General features: G+C 40.5%; 1 pseudogene; it reads right to left on the bottom strand.

Annotated features, from left to right (window-relative positions):
* Nucleotides 1-2,743: 2,743 nt before the first annotated feature.
* On the bottom strand, nucleotides 2,744-7,988 carry LOC103007442 (histone deacetylase 1-like; annotated as a pseudogene).
* Between the last annotated feature and the right edge of the window lie 14,715 nt (nucleotides 7,989-22,703).

Below are 22,703 nucleotides of genomic sequence, written 5' to 3'. Positions count from 1 at the left end.
ATTTCTGGGCTTTCTATCCTGTTCCATTGATCTATATGTCTGTTTTTGTGCCAATACCATACTGTTTTGATTACTGTAGCTTTGTAGTATAGTCTGAAGTCAGGGAACCTGATTCCTCCAGCTCCATTTTTCTTTCTTAAGATTGCTTTGGCTATTTGGAGTCTTTTGTGTTTCCATACAAATTGTAAAATTTTTTGTTCTAGTTCTGTGAAAAATGTCATTGGTAATTTGATAGAGATTGCATTGAATCTGTAGTTTGCCTTAGGTGGTATAGTCATTTTGACAATATTGATTTTTCCAATCCCAAAATACAGTATATCTTTCCATCTGTTTGTGTCATCTTCAGTTTCTTTCATCAGCGTCTTATAGTTTTCAAAGTACAGGTCTTTTGCCTCCTTAGGTAGGTTTATTCCTAGGCATTATTCTTTTTCATGTGATGGTAAATAGGATTGTTTCCTTAATCTCTCTTTCTGATCTTTCATTGTTAGTGTATAGAAATGCAACAGATTTCCGTGTATTAATCAAAAAATGGGCAGAAGAACTAAATAGATATTTCTCCAAAGAAGACATACAGATGGCCAACAGGCACATAAAAAATGCTCAACATTGCTAATTATTAGAGAAATGCAATCAAAACTAAAATGAGGTATCACCTCACTCCAGTCAGAATGGCCATCATCAAAAAGTGTACAAATAATAAATGTTGGAGAGGGTGTAAGGAAAGAGGAACCCTCCTACACTATTGGTAGGAGTGTAAATTGGTACAGCCACTATGGAGAACAGTATGGAGGTTCCTTAAAGAACTAAAAATGGAGCTACCATATGATCCTGCAATCCCTCTCCTGGGCATACAGTAAGTCCCCCACATACAAACCTTCAAGTTGTGAACTTTCAAAAGATGTGAACGTGTGTTCCATCAACGTCAGGCATGAGTGAAATTGCAGCTTGCCTTCTATCTCCTATTGCTGACGATCCTTCACCTCTACCACCTCCCACCTCCTCTCCCTCCTCCAGTCAGTAACTCTTCTTGCCTGTTCACTCGATGCCAGCCCCTATATGCCAGCTGTTGTACTATACTACTGTACTTTTCAAGATACTATACCATAAGATTAAAAATGTTTTCTTTATTTTTGTGTTGTTTTAAATGTGTTTTTTGTGTGAAAAGTATTATAAACCTATTACAGTACAGTACTATACAGTCGATTGTGTTAGTTGGGTACCTAGGCTAACTTTGTTGGACTTACGAACAAATTGGACTTACGAATGCACTCTCAGAATGGAACTCGTTCATATGTAGGGGACTTACTGTATATCCGGAGAAAACCATAATTCGAAAAGTTACATGCACCCCAATGTTCACTGCAGCACTATTCACAATAGCCAAGACACGGAAGAAACTTAAATGCCCATCGACAGATGGATGAAGAAGATGTGGTATATTTATACAATGGAATACTACTCAGCTATAGAAATGAATGAAATAATGCCATTTGCAGCAACATGGATGGATCTAGAGATTATAATACTAAGTGAAGTAAGCCAGACAAAGACAAATATCATATGATATCACTTATATGTAGAATCTAAAAAAAAGGTACAAATGAACTTATATACAAAACAGAAATAGACCCACACACATAGAAGACAAACTTATGCTACCAAAGGGGAAAGGGGGGGAGTGATAAATTAGGAGTTTGGGATTAACATATACACACTACTATATATAAAATAACCAACAAGGACCTACTGTATAGCACAGGGAACTATACTTGATATTTAGTAATAACTTATAAGGGAAAAGAATCTGGAAAAAGTATATATATATATATATATATATATATATATACACACATATATATATATATATATACACACACACATATATACATATAACTGAATCACTGTGCTGTACACCTGAAACATGACACTATAAATCAACTATATTTCAATAAAAACAAACAAACAAAAAAAACTACTGTTCCTCTCTTGTCACTGAATTCTGTTTACTGGACTGATCAGCTGCCTATAACTCCTTAGAGGAATTAAAGTTTAATGATATTTGCAATGTTTGTTGAGCTCTTCATTTCTTCCTTCCTCCTTTCCTTCAGTAATGTTTTATTAAATGCATGTTTTGTTTCAGGCTCTGTCCTGAGCTCTGACAATTCAACAGTGAACAAGAGAGACATAGCACCTGCCCTCATGAAGCTTACAGTCTAGCAGTCCAACAGATGTTAATGAAATGATCCCCCAAGTCTTATAATGTATAATATCAACAAAATAAGTGCTACGAGTCCTCTGAACTCTGACATAGTCTGAGGAATCAAGGAAGGCTTCCCCGTGGAAATGGCTCTTTAGTTGAGATCTGAAGGATGAGTTGGAGACAACAAGATAGACACAGGGTGAGAGAAAGAGCGTATCTTAGACAAAGGTAAAGAAACAACCAAAGGTCCTATGGTGGTAGGGAGTTAGTGTGTTACTATGTGCCAAGGTTTATACAAATCTGTTGTTTTAATTTACTCAACAATCAATTCTGCAAAATAGCTAAGCCCCCATTTTACAAATGAGAATATTGAAGCACAGGGGTTTACTAGCTGCATGACATTGAGTAAGTGAATTTAAAGCCAGTATTCAGAGCCTCTAAGGCAGTGGTTCTCAGTTGGACCCCTACCACGCTAGAGCACATTTGGCAATATCTGGAAGCAATTTTAGTTGTCACAACTTTGAGGTGGGCTGGGGTGCACTACTAGGTTGAGGCCAGAGATGCTGCTACACATCCTACAATGAACAGGACAGCCATCACAATAAACAATTATCTGACTCAAAATTTTAATAGTGCCCAGGATGAGAAACTCTGGCACTACTGAAATTTGGGTTAAACCCAAACTCTTAACCCTTCCACAGATGTGCCTCTCTCCCTGGAGGCTTCTCAGTCCTTTGTGCAAATAGACTTCTGGTCAGTCAGTTCCAACTAGCCATACATGCCCAGTAGTGGACATGGATTAGACTTAAGCAGGGACCTCTGCTACTTGGCAATTCTTTCAATGATCCACACCAGCTTTGTATTGTCAGTTCCATCTCATAGATGAAGAAACAGAGGTTAAATAACATGCCTTGAGTCTCAGAAGTCACAGTGACAGAGCAACTGAGTCCAGCTCTTTTGAAATTGAATCTGTTATCATTTTTCTTCACAAGACAGCCCTTCAAAGGACAAATGCTTACTCTCGGCCTCCTCATGTAAAACTGGCAAAGGCTGGAGATACAGGTCTGGATCTGGGCTGCAGGGGCGCTACAAAGAGTTTGTCAAATTTAGTGCCTGCATTATTTTTTTAGGAGCTTGAAAATCAGCCCAGTGTTATTCAGCTTGAATTCTTCTCTTGGTAGGCTCAAACTCACACCAGACACACAATCTGCTGTTTGTGTAGAGAATGTGTCAGGAGAGAAAAGAATAGCATCCACATGCGAGCATCTGCTCGAAAAATCCGTTTCACCATTAACCATACAATTGAGTGAGAAAAACATCTGTGCCTGCTATTGCAGATGTAATCATAAAACCCAAATGTAGCAATGGAACAAACTGGAAGAGGGGCAGAGGACAAGAAAAGGGAGAAACACATACCTTTGCTGTCAGAAAGGGATGAGTCTGTGGCTGGGCTCCTGCACTGAATACTCTTGTCTTCACCTTTCAGACGCCATCTGTAGGAAACAGCAAGATCCTAAGCAGGCAAATTATGCAATATAGCTCTAAGGAAGCAATAAACAAGGCAGAGGAATCCCAGAGACTGCAAATCGACAGCAAAAAATATATCTGAATATATGTTGGCGGCATTTCAATGTTAAGGCAGTTGACAGAATCGTGGAACAAGAGACCGTAGAAAATGTCAAATCTGAAGGGCCCTCAGAGATCAACTAGTTCAATCCCCAGTCTTACTCATGAGGAAACTGAGGTGCAGAGAGGGATGTGACTGCCCAAGGTCACACAGCTAGTTAGTGGCAGATGATTCTAGGCAGTTCTGGGGAAACAATTTTTTTTTCAGACCGGCAAGAGAGAAACATTTTACAAAACTTTACAAATAATTGAGAACATCAGCTTGAAAGCATAACTCTGCTACAGCAATATAAATTTATGCCTTGATTCAGGGAGCCAAAAGCCAATGCTGATCTATGCCCAAAGTGCTAAGGTGTAATTCTGCCACTCAGGGTGAAACAGAAACACCTACTAGATCTCAGCAACTAACACTGGCTCTACTTCTGCTGGACTGCCAGTTTTAAAGAACCGCACAACTTTAATCTGAAGGTGGAAAGAAAGGGAAACCAACCAGGCCCATGGCACCCCAGGCCACACTCCTTTCATTGGCCCATGAAGAATTTGCACCCAGGAAGTCAGGACGCTAGGCTTTGGCTTCTGGTTCTGCCTACAACCAGCTGTATGACCTTAGGACAAATACAGACCACTGAACTTGAGCCCTCCAAAAGCTTTCCTCCTCAGGACAAGGGGATAATAAGAAGCAAAAGGAAAGGAGAAAATAGAGAAATGTATGGGAAGAGGCGGTGGAAAGAAGCAGGGTTGCCCTCTCTCCCTGCCCATCCCCTCGAATGCCAGCCTAACTGTTACGGAGTCCATACAACACCCCTCCTAAATTCAGCCTGGGTTGTATCATTCATTTGATGGCTATTCATGGCCATCTTCTTTCATGAAATATCTGTTCAAATCTTTTGCCCATTTTTATTGGTTGTTTTCTCACTAAGGAGTTGTAAAAGGCATTTATATATTCTGGATATAAGTATTTTGTCTGATATAAGTGCTGTGTATATTTTCTTCTATTCCAAGGTTTGACTTTTCATTTTCTCAACAATATCTTTCAAAGAGCAAAAGTTTTTAATTTTGATAACGTTAAATTTATCATTTTTAAAATACTTTTGTGCTTTTTGTATTCTATCTATGAACTTTTACCTACCCCAAAGTCACAAAGATTTTCTCCTATGTTGTCTTCTAAACACTTTAGAGTTTGGGGTTTTACATTTAGTTCCATTTAGAATCCATTTACATTTATTATCCATTTCGAGGTGATTTTTGTGTATGGCACAAGGTAAAATTTCATGTTCACTTTTTTCCTGTACTGATATCTGGTTGATCCAGCACTATTTGTTGAAAAGACTATTTTCCCTCCACTAAATTGCTTTGGCACCTTTGATCAATTGGCCATAGATGCATGGTATCTTTCACTTTTTAGCAGACCTATCCTTCAAGGACAGTACAAAGGAGGACACGAGTCTACATGTACATTTGCACTAATTCCAACTCAGTGGGACTCAACTCATGAGATCAAACTGTTTAGGACTTCACAGTTCTGCCCACGGCGAAAGATGGAAGGACAGAAGACCACTTATGATAGGAATTATAACAGATGCACATGATTGGGACAATCCTTTTTTGCATTTCATATGCATCACATAATTGATCCTTCAAAACAGCCCTGTGACAAAGCAATTAATATGATCCTCATGATTTGAAGTGAAGCTCTGAGAGTTAACTGACTTGTCTAAGGTCACATAGAGCTGGAATCTGAACCTAGACTCTACGATGCCAGAGCTATGTTTTCAATCACTGTTTCTATTGCTCCTTCTCTTATCTCCATAATTCGATGTGATGGTTCTCACCTGAAACAACCTCTTACTGTTCCCATCCATCCCAGATGTTGAGGGCTAATGAATAAAATAGTTAATATTTGTTGAATACCAAGGATTCAGTCTCTTTGTATCAACACAGTTTTTAGGGTATAGACATGTACCATTTTATTACAAAGATTCTCACAAAAATGAAAACAGTATCTCAAAAAGGAAACTAGACTACCAACCTGCAGAATTGGGGGAGGACAGAGAGGGCAGGCAGTGTGAGTTTCTTGGCTTCCTGGGGGCCAGTGGGAAGGTATGAGAACAGAACCAATCTAAAAATGGCTGATGTTACCTTAAGGAGCCTGAAAAGACCAGGGAGTCCCTGAAGATCCAGTCACCCCTTCTAAAATGCTCAATAAGGGCACCTTTTCAAAGCTACTAAGCAGGCACTTCAAGATTTTGTCCTATGGGTGCTTAAGTGTATCCCTTCTAGCCAGACCTGGCACCCGTTATGGTTCAAAATTAAGAGTTCAGGAGGGATGGGTGGTGAGGGAGCTACTAGAAAAGCTTCACCTAACACATGTGCCCTGAGCTCAGGGCCCTGGTTCCTGTCTAGTCCCTGGGGATATTTATATTTAATATATTTTTATATAAATACACAGAGAAATAGAAAATATAAAATCCGAGGGGGTGCAAGATAAAGGTGGGGAACTTGGCAAGAAGCCAGAACTGGAGAGGTCTGTTCAGGCCAAATTGACCTCCTCCTTGACCCTTTTTGGCTTCTTGCTTCTCCTCCTTGGTTTTCTCCTCTTCTGTGACTTCTTTCTTTTCTTCTGGGTCTTTCTCTTTCTCATCTTCTGTTTTGACTCTCTTGGCTTTTTTGAAGTTGGAAGAGTTCTTGCGACCTCCTTTTCCCTCCTCATCAGAGTCGGAGAACTCTTCCTCACAGGCAATTTGTTTGTCCGAGGAACAGAGTGAGATGTGCTTGTCAGGGTCTTCTTCATCCTCATCACCACTCTCCTCTGGAAGCGCATCCTCAGGAATGGCCTGCATTTGGACCCCAGGTATGCGGGTCAGCATTCTCAGGTTCTCAAACAGTCGCTGTTTGAGCTTTTCCAGGTACTCATTAGTGTTCTGGTTAGTCATATTGGAAAGACTGATGTGAAATTTGAAATCTGGTCCAAAGTATTCAAAGTAGTCGTTGTACGAAAGCTCATTAGGGATCTTCATGTCCAGGGCCACAGCTGTTTCGTAAGTCCAGCACCGGGAGACATTATAACGGTGTAGCCACCTCCTCCCAGCATCAACACAGGCAGGTTAAAGCTCTTCACAAATTCCACACACTTGGCTTGCCCTTTGACGGTCGAATCGAAGCAATCTAACTGATCCCCAGACAGGAAATCAGAGCCACACTGTAAGACGACTGCACTGAGCTGGAACAGCTCCATTACTTTGGACATGACCGGCTTGAATATGGCCTCATAGGACTCGTCATCAATCCCATCTCGGAGCGGGTAGTTAACAGCATAATACTTGCCTTTGCCAACCCCAATATCCTGTAGGTCCCAAGTTCCTGGGAAGTACTCTCCATATTTATGAAAGGACACAGTCACGATTCGGTCTGTGGTACAGAAGGCCTCTTTCACGCCATCGCCATGGTGAATATCAATGTCAATATACAGCACTCTCTGGTGATACTTCAGCAGTTCCAGGACAGCCAAGACAATATCACTGACATTGACGTAACAGAAGCCAGATATCTCGGACTTCTTTGCATGGTGTAAGCCCCCAGCCCAATTCACAGCAACGTCCGTCTGCTGTTTATTTTCAGGGCACTTGCCACAGAGCCACCAGGAGATAGCTGACAGAACTCAAACAGGCCATCAAATACCGGACAGCCCTCACCAACGCAGAATCTCTGCATCTGCTTGCTGTACTCGGACATGTTATCTGGGCGGATGGAGCGCAAGAATTTAATGTAGTCATCAGTGTGGTACTTGGTTCTCTCCTCAGCATTGGCTTTGCAGGGTGATAAATTTCCATCTTCCGGTCGAGGCCATAGTTAAGGAGCAAATTGTGAGTCATGCAGATTCAGTGAGGCTTCATTGGGTGGCCTTGTCCATAATATCCAACATAATTGGAAACTAAATCCAATGTAATTTCCAACATCCCCTCACTATACCCAGGGAATTCACTCCCACAACAGAAAAATAACCATCACTACTCAGAATTATTGTAAGTCACGGTTCACCTCTTGCATGTCATTACACTTTATGGTGTCAAGGCACATTCACATTCATTTTCTTACTGGATTCTCACAAAAACCCGTCGTAGTAGTAACAGACCTTCCCCCTGGTGCCCTGAGTCTGCGCCATCTTGCTCCCCTCTGTAGGTCCCTCTGCCCTCCTGCCAGCGGCTCTGCTCAGCCTCTTTACATATATTAACTCATTCAATCCTCCCAACATCCCTAAATGAGTTGTATACTACTGTCATGTCCATTTTAATGGAACCTGGAACCTCAGGCTCAGTGAGTTTATGTAACTTACTCTCGATCACACAGCTATTAAATAGCAGAGCCAGGATCTAAAGCAATTATTTACCTTCCCTTAAATCTCTTGCTCTTGGCCATTACAATATACCACCCTCTAGACTTCAGGTAGATTGTCCATACAAGATTACACAGGGTAAAGACACTAGCCAGTCATTAATGTGCTATCAAGGCCCACAACACATTGAAAAAATATATATATGTCACCTTGGCCCTGTCAGCACACAATGGCTACTGTGTTTCCCAATTCTGCCTTGTATCTGCCTCTTTTATCACCCAAAGCCATGGGAGGAAATGAGCATTTGGGATGCTCCCACAGCAGATTTAGAGTTTCTATGGAAATAACTACCTTCAGAAGATCAAAGGTTTCCATATTATAAAGGGACATCATTTGCTCTATTCTTCTTTGAACTTCAAGAAGAACAATATGTACAAAACAATTCACTTTGATAAGCTGGTATGACCTAACCTAACAACATAGAAATTATTCAGGATTTTCCTAATAATCCTTTTATGTTTAATCTTTATGGTCTTTAAAAGCTTTCACCAGTGCTCTTTTATTTGGTTTTTCTCAACCTTGCAAGATAAGCAGAGGAGATCATATTATCTCCAATTTACTGATAAAGAAACTGAGAATCACATGGAGATAAGTGACTTGTCCAAGTACACAAAGCTAACATGCAGTGGAGCTAAGATTGAACCCTAGGTCCTCTAATAGCCTGCTACTACATTTCAAATTAAAACACACTAATATTACAATCACTGTTTCTTAATATTATGTCTCAGGATGTTCAGATGGAACATATAACATCACCAAGGTCTCTAAATATTTTCTTTAATAATTCTTTTCTCAAATTATGAGTGTCCCAGTATCACTCTCTGGACACGAGGATAAAGACAGCTGCTCCCATGACCTTTCAAGTGATGTCACTTTAGCAGGCTTTTAGAAGACTGGGCCAAAGAAAAAGATTCCTGAGAGGAAGAACATGTTACCTTGAAGAGCAATCAGTTATGCGAATGGTTTCATTGCCTGTTATACCATGGATTATGCTTTCATTTTTCATATTAATGTTCTTTATGTTTTTCAATTAGTCACGGCAAATTACCTGTCCTTCGCCTTGGCAAGGACAGCTCAGTGGGCCTCGGTGGAGTATTTTCCAAGTTCTGTCTGGTGAATTCTTGCTCACATTCTTCTTGAGGCATTAAGATGTAATTTTTTGAGTGAATGAATGTGTTTCATTTGACACCATCTCATTCATGTAGGAAATTACATATTGAATAAGGAATTGGAAATTTTTTCCTTTCTTTTTCTGTAATGGTGCATTGCAAAAAATTAATTTTAGTTACATATTAAAAAAGAATTGGAACATTAAAGAAAGTTAAAATTCATTCAGTATTTCTTAGTCATTCTAACAGAGAGGACTTGTGGCACAGAGCATACAAAATAGCAAATTCTCCAAAATCCATGCCTACCTCCATTTTCCCCTGCCCAGTCCTGGCAAAGTGCTTGCCCCTCCTCTGTACTCCACCCCACTGTCCCCATATTTCCCATATGGCAATACCTGACTAGCTGCATTTTAATCACCCGTTTACTAGTCAGTCCCCACCCCTTACCCAAGCGTGTAAGACCTTCTAGGACAGCAATAACGTCTTAATCAGGACTGAATCCCTAGCTCTTAACACACTGCACAACACAGAAGTAAGTACTTAGTAAGTAATGGGTGAATTAAGCCATTTGCCTTTGGAAAACATGAATATATCCTTGTTAGCTATAGCCTTATCTCACAAATTAGGCTTTGTTCAGTCTATAATTTAACCATTATGTTGCATTCCCATAATCCTCTCTGGGGAGGGAAACCAAATAACTTCTCTGCCCTTGAAGATCTCACAGTCTAGCCAAGCTCTGCCAAATGTTAACTTTCTAAAGACCACATGGTAGCCTCCCTTTAGAGTACTTTGTCAAAAGCTGCCATTTTCCTTTCCTGTGATGTGTGGCATGGTCCTTAAGATTAGCAAGCTCCTTCAAACACTGCTAGGATGGTGTCTCAGAGGTCAAATACTTTGTTCCCACAGGCTGGTCAAGTCTTTTGAAAGACACCTGCATATGGTGGAGATGAGGGGAGGCCTCTTTTTCCTTAAACAGACTGGTTTTATTATGTTTTATATTTTTTTTGGTTGGTGGGGGCACTGTAGAAACTCCAGCCCAAGGCCTACCCACAGTTACATCTCTGCTCTTCACCAGAGGATAGTTTAAATTTCTTTACACTCCAATTCCTTTGCTACTGTCATTTTATGACTTTGGAGAAGGGAGGGGAGAGCCTCTGTGGACTCTCTGAGTCTCTTTAAAGAACTCTGAGTTATTATTAAACCAATATCTTCACTATTGAAATCCCTTGTTGCTATTAATAATTATTGCAATCCTCAAGGTGGAGAGCCATAAAAGAAAATGCTATTATTTGTTCAAACTTCAGGCTAATTAAGCCCAACACGTGATATATAAGTAGATCCAAAAATATCTCTAATTTTTATGCATTGTGCAAATAAGTGAATATCCAATGAGGAAATGTTTACTTGACTTGAGAGACAACTAAACTACAAAAGACCTGGAAAAGAGCCTACAAGGTCTCTCTTTCCAGAGAAGTCTTTAAGTGATACTTGCCACTAATGAAGTAGCATTTGGAAATCATCAGGAATAACAGAGTTGAAGAGTTGTAAAAAAGTCTGAGAAAATTTCTGTTTTCCTCAACTTTGGTACAGTGTAGAATCAGTACAGTTTGGTACAGTGTAGGATTATTTGCCCTTCTCTAGAGCTCTGCAGGAAGCAGAAATGCCACTTACCCTCAGTTACCCATTCTTCCAACTTAACATACCAACAAGCAAAAAAGTTCCTTCCTATGACACATTTCCTGCTTTGATGTAAATTCAGTTCCTTGTATTGTGATGTTTTGCTACAAAAAGAACAACTAATCCCAATTCCTTTTGTAGAAATTGTTCATGCCCTTTAAAACCTTAAAAAGATGGCTCCGATCCTCGTATCTCCAGACCAGACAAAACCTAGTTCACTCCATTCTCAGTCTCTTTAATTTTTCTTCCTTTAATCCTGTTTAAGGATCAAAACAGGAAGAGCTCCAGAATCTACAATACTTTCTCTATTCCTGGTTCTTAGAACTACTTGGAGACTGATACAAACTGAATTCTCCACCCACAAAGTCATTATATCATGCCCACAATTGCACATAGGTAAATTGCCTGGTTAAAAACAAAACAAAACAGATACACAAAGAATCCTGGAGAGAGGCAGGCTGTATATGTGCACATGTGTGTGAGTGAGTGTGTGTGTGTGTGTGTGTGTGTGTGTGTGTGTGTGTTTCGTTGAGGGTTAGAATTGAGTAGACATGCAAATTTTGTGGCATTAACTCTGAAGTGGACAATTTCAAAAATGAATGACAAGAAATTAAAGGCAGCTAATTAGAGATACAAATTTTATGTCAAAAAAGTAGGGTTTTCAAATTCCTAGAGAAAGGCAAATCACTATCAATCAAAATTTCTACCAGACAGAAAGTTCAACAGTATAATGCAGATATAGTAGAGTAAGAAAGAGGAAATTAAGGTTCATATTTTGTTTGATGTTGGTTGTCTCTTAACCTCTATCATCCTATAGTAAACACCTCTTGGAATGGTGCCCCACCTTACAATTCTCCTTTCTCTGGGAATGGCCCCTATATGCAGAGGCAATAGGCCACCAGTGGTCATGTTAATACTATGAGATCCTGATCCCTTGGCCACAGTTGTTGATCCAGGGGTGGGCACAGGATCCACACCAAGTAAATAAGATTCATTCTTTCTTTCAGGAATTGAAAATCTTGAATAGAAAACGCAGTGCACTGTATGCAGTTTCATTCTGTCTAGCCCATCTGAAATGAGTTCTTTACATGTTTTTCACTTGACATTCATTTCCTTCAGGGCAGGATCTTTGTCATTTATCCCTCTATGGAATAACAGAGATGACATTTTATGTTGATATAAATATTAATTATCTTGATTATGGCGATGATTTCATGAATGTATACATATGTCAAAAATCATCCATTTTTACACTTTACACATGTACAGAATATTGTATGTCAGTTAAACCTCAATAAACTTATTTTAAAATGTTATGGAAGCCCATAAGAAGGAGCAATTAATCTTGACTGGTGTGAATATGGGAAGATTGGTTTCAGATAAGAAAGTTTTATGGCTTTTCAGTTAGCTCTGAGTACTTTGTGCCAATATTGTCACTCTCATTGTCCTCTTCAAAGGGAAACTGCTCTTTCCATAGCTCCTGCTAATGAAAGCATCACTGGGCGGCTGCTTGAGCAGGGGATAGCGCTTACTGTATCACAAGTGGACCACCTGATTCAAGGAGGGCTAATCCCATCAGGTAATTAGCTAGACCAATCAAACTCTTTCCTGCCAGTAATTGATTGGATAATAAGATAACCTTCTTGTTGGTAGCAGAAGAAAATATTTCTAATTGAAGAGAAAGAAGTCAAGATTCCATGAGAGAGAGAGAGCCCTGTATCAACAGTGACACTTTGGTGGCCCAGAGAAACAGAGCCCCAGAGCAGGGTTACTATGGTAATTTATAATAACTCCACGATTTAAGGTAACCTGTGTGAGACTAACTTTCAATCAAAACACCTAAATTATCCCAATGTGGCATTACATTGTCAAGATGCCCACTTGGGTCAGGAGCAGTATGGTATCTGATTAGGCTTCTCTCTCTTGCCATTCCCATTTCTTGCCAAATAAGAACATTTCTTTAGCAGCTGCAAACTTACTAGTGGTATGCAAAATTAAAGCAATCTGCCCCAAGTGATGCTGGACATCATTAGTTTCAAGCAAGTTATTTTAGGTCAATTTCTGAGTATATGTTCCAAACTTACTTGTTTGTACATGAAACAGTGCTATTCCTTTTCGGGGGGGTGGGGGATGGACACTGCTGGATATTCTCTGTTCGCCCATCAAGATCCATTTTCTGCCTTTCTCCATCCTTCTTTAAGCCCTGGTAGATGGACATCCTTAGATGGCTCATTCAGGCTCCCTTATCCCCTGGCTTCCCTTTGGGTTCAGCCCCTGGGAGGCTCTAGCAGAATACTGGAGGGAAGAGAGAGAGTTGGCAGGCGGTGCTGTTGGGCACTAAGGCTGTAGCTCCCTTATGATGGCTCCTCTTCTATGGCTCTTACTTCATTCCAATAATGGCTGCCTTCCATTGTCCCTTTAGGCCTAGGGGTGAAAATGGTTTTCAAGGCTTACCACCATTGCCAAATTCTATGATGCTTCATTATTCCTTATTGGTTACCACCTTGCCTTTAAATAGTCCTTTCATTGAACTCTCTTCAAATACCATTTTTGAATGTGTTATCTCTTTCTAGTGGGATCCTGACACAGGGGAGTGATCAATTTTAAGTTAAAGTGTCAGTTTGGGATATCTATTAAACTTCTCTTTTCCTTGAAACTTCTAAGTGACAGTAAAGGCCAACATGTATCTCATATTCTAGACACAAGGATTCTATTTGCCTTTGTATCTTTTACCCCCTAACACAGTACCTGGCACAGAACAGATTCTCATCAAAAGTGTGCTAAGGTAATTTTGTTAATGAATAAATTAATTTGCATTAATTTGACTTCTGCAATTAGTGTTTGGATAAAGGTTTTCTGATATTTTATATGAACCATTCTAATCTGTGACAGAAAACCAACAGTGAACAACCCCAGTAGTAATTTAAGGAATGCAAATTAAAACAGCAATGTTGTAACACTCTACACCTATTAAATTAACGAATTTAAACCATAACACCAAATGCCAGTATTGTAGCAAAGCTATATATTCAAATACTGCTGGTAGCTGTATAAATTGGCATAGCCTATTTGAAAAGCAATATGGCAATATGTATCAAGAGCCATAAGAACAACCCAGTAATCCCACTCTTGGGGATTCAACCTAAGGGTATAATTGAGGAAAAGCAGAAGCCATATGCACAAAGATGCTTAAAAAAGCAATACCTATAATAGCAACAAAGCTAGAAACAACCTAAAATGCCCAACATTGATGAACTGGTTAAGCACATTCCAGTGCATCAACCTAATGGAACCCTCTGCTCCCCATCAATCCATGCTCCCTACAGAGGTGACAACAAAGAGAAAAGTGGCTGGAAAAAAAAAGACTGGGAAAAAAAGAGTCTGTTATGGACTGAATTGTGCCTGCCCCCCTCAATTTACATATTGAAATCCTAACCCTCAGTACTTCATAATGTAACTGCATTTAGAGACAGGGTATTTAAAGAGGTGATTAAGGTAAAATGAGGTGTTTAGGGTGGGCCCTAATCCCATATGACTGGTGTCCTTATAAGAAGGGAAATTTTGACACAAACACATACAGAGGGAAGATGATGTGAAGACACAGGGAGAAGGTGGCCATCTACAAGTCATGGAGAGAGGCCTGGAACTGATCCTTCCTTCATGACTCTCAGAAGAAAAAAACCATGCCAATACCTTGATCTTGGACTTACAGCCTCCAGAACTGTTAGAAAATAAATATGCTATTTAAGCCACCCAGTCTGTGGTATTTTGTGATGGCAGCCCTAGCAAACTAACACAGAGACAAAATTAAAAATGATGAGTGTACTATGACTATTTTTTTAACATCTTTATTGGAGTATAATTGCTTTACAATGGTCTGTTAGTTTCTGCTTTATAACAAAGTGAATCAGTTATACATATACATATATCCCCATATCTCTTCCCTCTTGCATCTCCCTCCCTCCCACCATCCCTATCCCACCCCTCTAGGTGGTCACAAAGCACAGAGCTGATCTCCCTGTGCTATACGGTTGCTTCCCACTAGCTACCTATTTTACGTTTGGTAGTGTATATATGTCCATGCCACTTTCTCACTTTGTCACATCTTACCCTTCCTCCTCCCCATATCCTCAAGTCCATTCTCTAGTAGGTCTGTGTCTTTATTCCTGTCTTGCCACTAGGTTCTTCATGACCTTTTTTTTTTTTCCCTTAGATTCCATATATATGTGTTAGCATACTGTATTTGTTTTTCTCTTTCTGACTTACTTCACTCTATATGACAGACTCTAACTCCATCCACCTCACTACAAATAACTCCATTTCGTTTCTTTTTATGGCTGAGTAATATTCCATTGTATATATGTGCCACATCTTCTTTATCCATTCATCCGATGATGGATGCTTCCATGTCCTGGCTATTGCAAATAGAGCTGCAATGAACATTTTGGTACATGACTCTTTTTGAATTATGGTTTTCTCAGGGTATATGCCCAGTAGTGGGATTGCTGGGTCATATGGTAGTTCTATTTTTAGTTTTTTAAGGACCCTCCATACTGTTCTCCATAGTGGCTGTATCAATTTACATTTCCACCAACAGTGCAAGAGGGTTCCCTTTTCCCCACACCTTCTCCAGCATTTACTGTTTCTAGAATTTTTGATGATGGCCATTCTGACCAGTGTGAGATGATATCTCATTGTAGTTTTGATTTGCATTTCTCTAATGATTAATGATGTTGAGCATTCTTTCATGTGTCTGTTGGCAATCTGTATATCTTCTTTGGAGAAATGTCTACTTAGGTCTTCTGCCCATTTTTGGATTGGGTTGTTCGTTTTTTTGATATTGAGCTGCATGAGCTGCTTGTAAATCTTGGAGATTAATCCTTTGTCAGTTGCTTCATTTGTAAATATTTTCTCCTATTCTGAGGGTTGTCTTTTGGTCTTGTTTATGGTTTCCTTTGCTGTGCAAAAGCTTTTAAGTTTCATTAGGTCCCATTTGTTTATTTTTGTTTTTATTTCCATTTCTCTAGGAGCTGGGTCAAAAAGGATCTTGCTGTGATTTATGTCATAGAGTGTTCTGCCTATGTTTTCCTCTAAGAGTTTGATAGTGTCTGGCCTTACATTTAGGTCTTTAATCCATTTTGAGTTTATTTTTGTGTATGGTGTTAGGGAGTGTTCTAATTTCACACTTTTACATGTACCTGTCCAGTTTTCCCAGCACCACTTATTGAAGAGGCTGTCTTTTCTCCACTGTATATGCTTGCTTCCTTTATCAAAGATAAGGTGACCATATGTGCGTGGGTTTATCTCTGGGCTTTCTATCCTGTTCCATTGATCTATATTTCTGTTTTTGTGCCAGTACCATACTGTCTTGATTACTGTAGCTTTGTAGTATAGTCTGAAGTCAGGGAGCCTGATTCCCCCAGATCCATTTTTCATTCTCAAGATTGCTTTGGCTATTCGGGGTCTTTTGTGTTTCCATACAAATTGTGAAATTTTTTGTTCTAGTTCTGTGAAAAATGCCAGTGGTAGTTTGATAGGGATTGTATTGAATCTGTAGATTGCTTTGCGTAGTAGAGTCATTTTCACAATGTTGATTCTTCCAATCCAAGAACATGGTATATCTCTCCATCTATTTGTATCTACTATGACTATTAAAACATAGATATATGTCAACAGACAAAGATGAAAAGTGAATATGCAAAAACAAAATGCACTAATTAGTTATGGTAGTGGGTTATGGGTGATTCCTTTCCCTTGTCAAATGCTGCAATAGCTACATTTATCCAATTAAAAAAGTTGCCACAGTGATGAAACACTGGTTCTAATAGCCCGTGAGTAGTACTAGACAATTTCTCCAAAATGGAGGGGAAGAAATGTGTGTCAAAGGTTTATTGCAGCAGCATCTTAGAAAAACAAACTTGGTGGCAGTAGAATTTGTACCTGTAATTAAATGTATCCTAATTCTCAATCTCTCAATCTCTCATCTATCCCTATAGATAGCTTGTCTCTTTGCACCTCTATTGCTGTGATTATCACGCTCTGTTCAACATCACAGTTTACTAAGGACCTAGCATTTTACTCAGCATTACATGTTCAATGATTGCCATATAGTAGATGCTCAATAGTTAGTTACTGAATTAATAACTGGCCATAAATATGGTGTTCTTTTGCAAGGGTCATGATATCTTATTTGACCAGAAAACTAAAAATGGTTTCCTTTATTCAGCAAAGACTAAATATTATATGACATTGGTTTCAAAATAGTTTGCTTCCCCTTGTCAGTTCTTGATGAGACAGTTCAATGCAATCCATCATTTTAGTATTTGATAATTCTCAAAAGAAATTAAGTAGTTAGTTCCAAGTCTTGATGATAAACAGGCCAACATTCAGAAAACACAAATACTCTTTCTGATTTGAAAGGTAATGCTTTTAGATGTGATTTTTGTGCTCTTTAAAGGACCAAGATAAAATATTAAACTTCATTTAACTTGTCTCACACCAAAATGTGCTTTGGGATGAAAGAAAGAGGGTAGGAAGGAAGTCAGTTAGCATTCCCTGAGATCCTATGTCCTCATTGTAACACAACAATATAGGCTGTCCCTTACACACTCCCTGTGGATATAATACCAATTCCCATTTTAGAAATGCAAATAAAAAAGGAAGTAAAGGGATATGAAGTGTATTTCTCACTATCACTTGACTGAAGTGGAAGAGACAGGATTCAAATCCAAATCTGACAGCCACTAAGACTATACAGCTTACAGTAAACCAACTGCATCACCTGCCTTAGAGCTCTTAATCCATTCCCAGTATCAAGCAAAACAATGGAAATATATTGTGAGATAAAACTTGTGCAACAAAGAGATTGATATCAGATCTTCTTTCAATCTGTACTATACATTCAACAAATAGGTACTAAGGGGTCTCCACGTGTAAGCCACTGTGCTGGGAGCCAGGGGTACAGTAGGTTCAGAGACTAGCACAGTCCCTCCATTCAAGGAATATACATTTCAGAGAGGAGACTTTAAAAAATAATTATAAAGTAAATTATTTATTACCATTTTAAGTCACTGTTACAAAGGACAAGATCAGGATGCTCTGAATCACAGAAAGTGGGCCTGCCCTCCTCTGGACATTAGAGACGGTTTCCCTGAGGATGTGACTTTTAGAGGTAAGGTATGGAGAGTGACAAAACATTGATCAGGCAAAGGATGGAGAGAGAGAGGTAGAGACAGTTGAAACAGCATGTGAAGATCCCTTGAGGCAGGAAAGAGCATAGCGTTTTAGAAGAACTGAAGGAAGATAGGAAGGCTGACACAGAAGGCACAGAATGAAGATTTGCATTCTCAGACTCTGCATTGCTAAGCTTCTCCAAGTCAGCACTGGGTCCAGCCAACTAAGGTGAAGAATATGCCCACACCCAGTTGCAAAGAAAACAGGGGCAGCTGGTGAGATGAGCAACAAAGTGTGTACATCCCATGGTTCATTTACCCTGGAAATAACCCAAGATGGCAAAGAATTCCAGGCCCTTCATCCCTGAGTCATCAAAACCATCCTGTGTTCCCAGTAAACATTAAATCTCTGCCCTTATATTTTAGATGAAGCTACCCAACTTCCTTCTCGTCATGTCTATATTTTAACCTATCCTGGGTAACCATCACCTGAACTAAACCCTTCTAGGTCACCATGTCTAGCTTGAAGTTGAATAAACCATTCTTTAGAAGTTTTCTAATCAGTCATAAGTGGTGGATTCAATTTCTCAGGGCCACATTTAGTGTAAAAAAGATATAATTCACAGAAGAGCTATATCGTTCTCTGTGTCTCAGTTCCCTGAACAATAGGGAAGTCAATGCAGTACTGGCTTATGAGGATTATAGTATAAGCTGAAGTTAATCAAATCCTCAGGGAAGTCATCAAGAAAGAACACATTCAGATAAAGTTGTAAGTCAAGACCCAACAGTAGAACAAGTTGTGTAGCCTTTCATGCTAACCAATTCCCAATTTTCATTCTTAAAAAATAATGTTAAAAGATAGTTATAAATGAAAAACATGACATGAGTAATTATTTTTCTTAAAATCCAAGAGGAAAATTAATTCAAATATTACTCTACTTAAAGTGCACAATTAGCAAAGTTTTGGAATGGCCCCAAGTGACAATTTCAATCTTAGCTCTTCAAATAAAAGCTGACATATTTTTAGACAGTAAAACTGACTAAGATGCAAGTGGCTTGCAGTTAAAGTAATTGCATATCTGGTGGTGGTAAGTGAATTACACAAGTGACAAGTGCTGTACTTAAATAATTTGAAGCAAACAACGTCTCCCTTCTGCACAGAGCAGATTCAAAAGAGCAGAAGTCAGGAAAACATCTGCCTCATTTATTCTGTTCTTGCATACATGGCTGAGGCCCTGTTCCTAGTTTTAGCTGGAGTTATCCAAGCGCACAGTACAGGCAGCAGTGCTGTCCAACCAGCAACCTGAAAACAGCAGATATGTCAAGACTCTGATTTCTAGCAGCAGTCACCTTACTTTTTATAAAGTGAAAAAGTGATGAAAGTATCTCTAAATGTACATTTAATCTTGACAAAAACCTTTTTTCGATAGGAGGGAGAGAAGATGGCGGAAGAGTAAGACACGGAGATCACCTTCCTTCCCACAGATACAGTAGAAATACATCTACACGTGGAACTGCTCCTACAGAACACCCACTGAACGCTGGCAGAAAACGTCAGACCTCCCAAAAGGCAAGAAACTCCCCACGTACTTGGGTAGGGCAAAAGAAAAAAGAAATAACAGAGACAAAAGAATAGGGACGGGACCTGCACCAGTGGGAGGGAGCCGTGAAGGAGGAAAGATTTCCATGCACTAGGAAGCCCCTTCGCGGGCAGAGACTGCGGGTGGCAGAGGGGGGAAGCTTCGGAGCCACGGAGGAGAGCGCAGCAATGGGTGCGGAGGGCAAAGCGGAGAGATTCCCGCACAGAGGATCGGGGCCGAGGAGCACTCACCAGCCCGAGAGGCTTGTCTGCTCCCCCGCCGGGGCAGGCGGGGCTGGGAGCTGAGGCTCGGGCTTTGGTCGGATCGCAGGGAGTGGACTGGGGTTGGCGGCGTCAACACAGCCTGAAGGGGATAGTGCACCACAGCTAGCCAGGAGGGAGTCCGGGAAAAGGTCTGGAGCTGCCGAAGAGGCAAGAGACTTTTTCTTGCCTCTTTGTTTCGCGGCACACAAGGAGAGGGGATTCAGAGCGCCGCCTAAACGAACTCCAGAGACAGGCGCGAGCCGCGGCGATCAGCGCGGGCCCCAGAGACCGGCGTGAGATGCTAAGGCTGCTGCTGCCGCCACCAAAAAGCCTGTGTGCGAGCACAGGTCACTCTCCACACCGCCCCTCCCGGGAGCCTGTGCAGCCCGCCACTGCCAGGGTCCCGGGATTCGGGGACAACTTTCCCGGGAGAACGCACTGCGCGCCTCAGGCTGGTGCAACATCACACTGGCCTCTGCCGCCGCAGGCTCGCCCCGCCTCCTCTGTACCCCTCCCTCCCCCCGGCCTGAGTGAGCCAGAGCCCCCGAAGCAGCTGCTCGTTTAACCCTGGTCTGTCTGGGTGGGGAACAGACGCCCTCAGGCGACCTACACGCAGAGGCGGGGCCAAATCCAAAGCTGAACCCCGGGAGCTGTGCGAACAAAGAAGAGAAGGGGAAATCTCCCCCAGCAGCCTCAGAAGCAGCGGATTAAAGCTCCACAAACAACTTGATGTGCCTGCATCTGTTGAATACCTGAATAGACAACGAATCATCCCAAATTCAGGAGGTGGACTTTGGGAGCAGGAGATATTAATTTTTCCCCTTTTCCTTTTTTTTGTGAGTGTATATGTATATGCTTCTGGGTGAGATTGTGTCTGTATAGCTTTGCTTTATAATAGCTTTATTTTACTTCACTATATTATAGCCTCTTTCTTTCTTTCTTTCTATTTTTTCTCCCTTTTACTCTGAGCAGTGTGGATGAAAGGCTCTTGGTGCTCCAGCCAGGCATCAGGGCCATGCCTCTGAGATGGGAGAGCCAACTTCAGGACACTGGTCCACCAAGAGACCTCCCAGCTCCACGTAATATCAAACAGCAAAAATCTCTCAGAGATCTCCATCTCAACATCAAGACCCAGCTTCACTCAACGACCAGCAAGCTACAGTGCTGGACACCCTATACCAAACAACTAGCAAGACAGGAACACAGCCCCATCCATTTGCAGAGAGGCTGCCTAAAATCATAATAAGGCCACAGACACCCCAAAATACACCACCAGACGTGGACGTGCCCACCAGAAAGACAAGATCCAGCCTCATCCACCAGAACTCAGGCACTAGTTCCCTCCACCAGGAAGCCTACACAACCCACTGAACCAACCTTAGCCCCTGGGGACAGATACCATAAACAACAGGAACTACGAACCTGCAGCCTGTGAAAAGGAGACCCCAAACACAGTAAGATAAGCAAAATGAGATGACAGAAAAACACACAGCAGATGAAGGAGCAGGGTCAAAACACACCAGACCTAACAAATGAAGAGGAAATAGGTAGTCTACCTGAAAAAGAATTCAGAATAATGATAGTAAGGAAGACCCAAAATCTTGCAAACAGAATAGACAAAATGCAGGAAACATCTAACAAGGACATAGAAGAACTAAAGAGGAACCAAGCAACGATGAAAAACACAATAAATGAAATTAAAAATACTCTAGATGGGATCAATAGCAGAATAACTGAGGCAGAAGAAAGGATAAGTGACCTGGAAGATAAAATGGTGGAAATAACTACTGCAGAGCAGGATAAAGAAAAAAGAATGAAAAGAACAGAGGACAGTCTCAGAGACCTCTGGGACAACATTAAACGCACCAACATTCGAATTATAGGGGTCCCAGAAGAAGAAGAGAAAAAGAAAGGGACTGCGAAAATATCTGAAGAGATTATAGTTGAAAACTTCCCTAATATGGGAAAGGAAATAGTTAATCAAGTCCTGGAAGCACAGAGAGTCCCATACAGGATAAACCCAAGGAGAAACACGCCAAGACACATATTAATCAAACTGTCAAAAATTAAATATAAGGAAAACATATTAAAAGCAGCAAGGGAAAAACAACAAATAACAAACAAGGGAATCCCCATAAGGTTAACAGCTGATCTTTCAGCAGAAACTCTGCAAGCCAGAAGGGAGTGGCAGGATATACTTAAAGTGATGAAGGAGAAAAACCTACAACCAAGATTACTCTACCCAGCAAGGATCTCATTCAGATTTGATGGAGAAATTAAAACCTTTACAGACAAGCAAAAGCTGAGAGAGTTCAGCACCACCAAACCAGCTTTACAACAAATGCTAAAGGAACTTCTCTAGGCAAGAAACACAAGAGAAGGAAAACACCTACAATAACAAACCCAAAACATTTAAGAAAATGGGAATAGGAACATACATATCGATAATTACCTTGAATGTAAATGGATTAAATGCTCCCACCAAAAGACACAGGCTGGCTGAATGGATACAAAAACAAGACCCATATATATGCTGTCTACAAGAGACCCACTTCAGACCTAGAGACACATACAGACTGAAAGTGAGGGGATGGAAAAAGATATTCCATGCAAATGGAAATCAAAAGAAAGCTGGAGTAGCAATTCTCATATCAGACAAAATAGACTTTAAAATAAAGACTAT

Source organism: Balaenoptera acutorostrata, chromosome X (assembly GCF_949987535.1).
Source record: "Balaenoptera acutorostrata chromosome X, mBalAcu1.1, whole genome shotgun sequence".
Classification (NCBI taxonomy): domain Eukaryota; kingdom Metazoa; phylum Chordata; class Mammalia; order Artiodactyla; family Balaenopteridae; genus Balaenoptera; species Balaenoptera acutorostrata.
The sequence above is the reverse complement of the archived record's forward strand: the minus strand, read 5'-3'. Positions and strand labels throughout refer to the sequence as shown.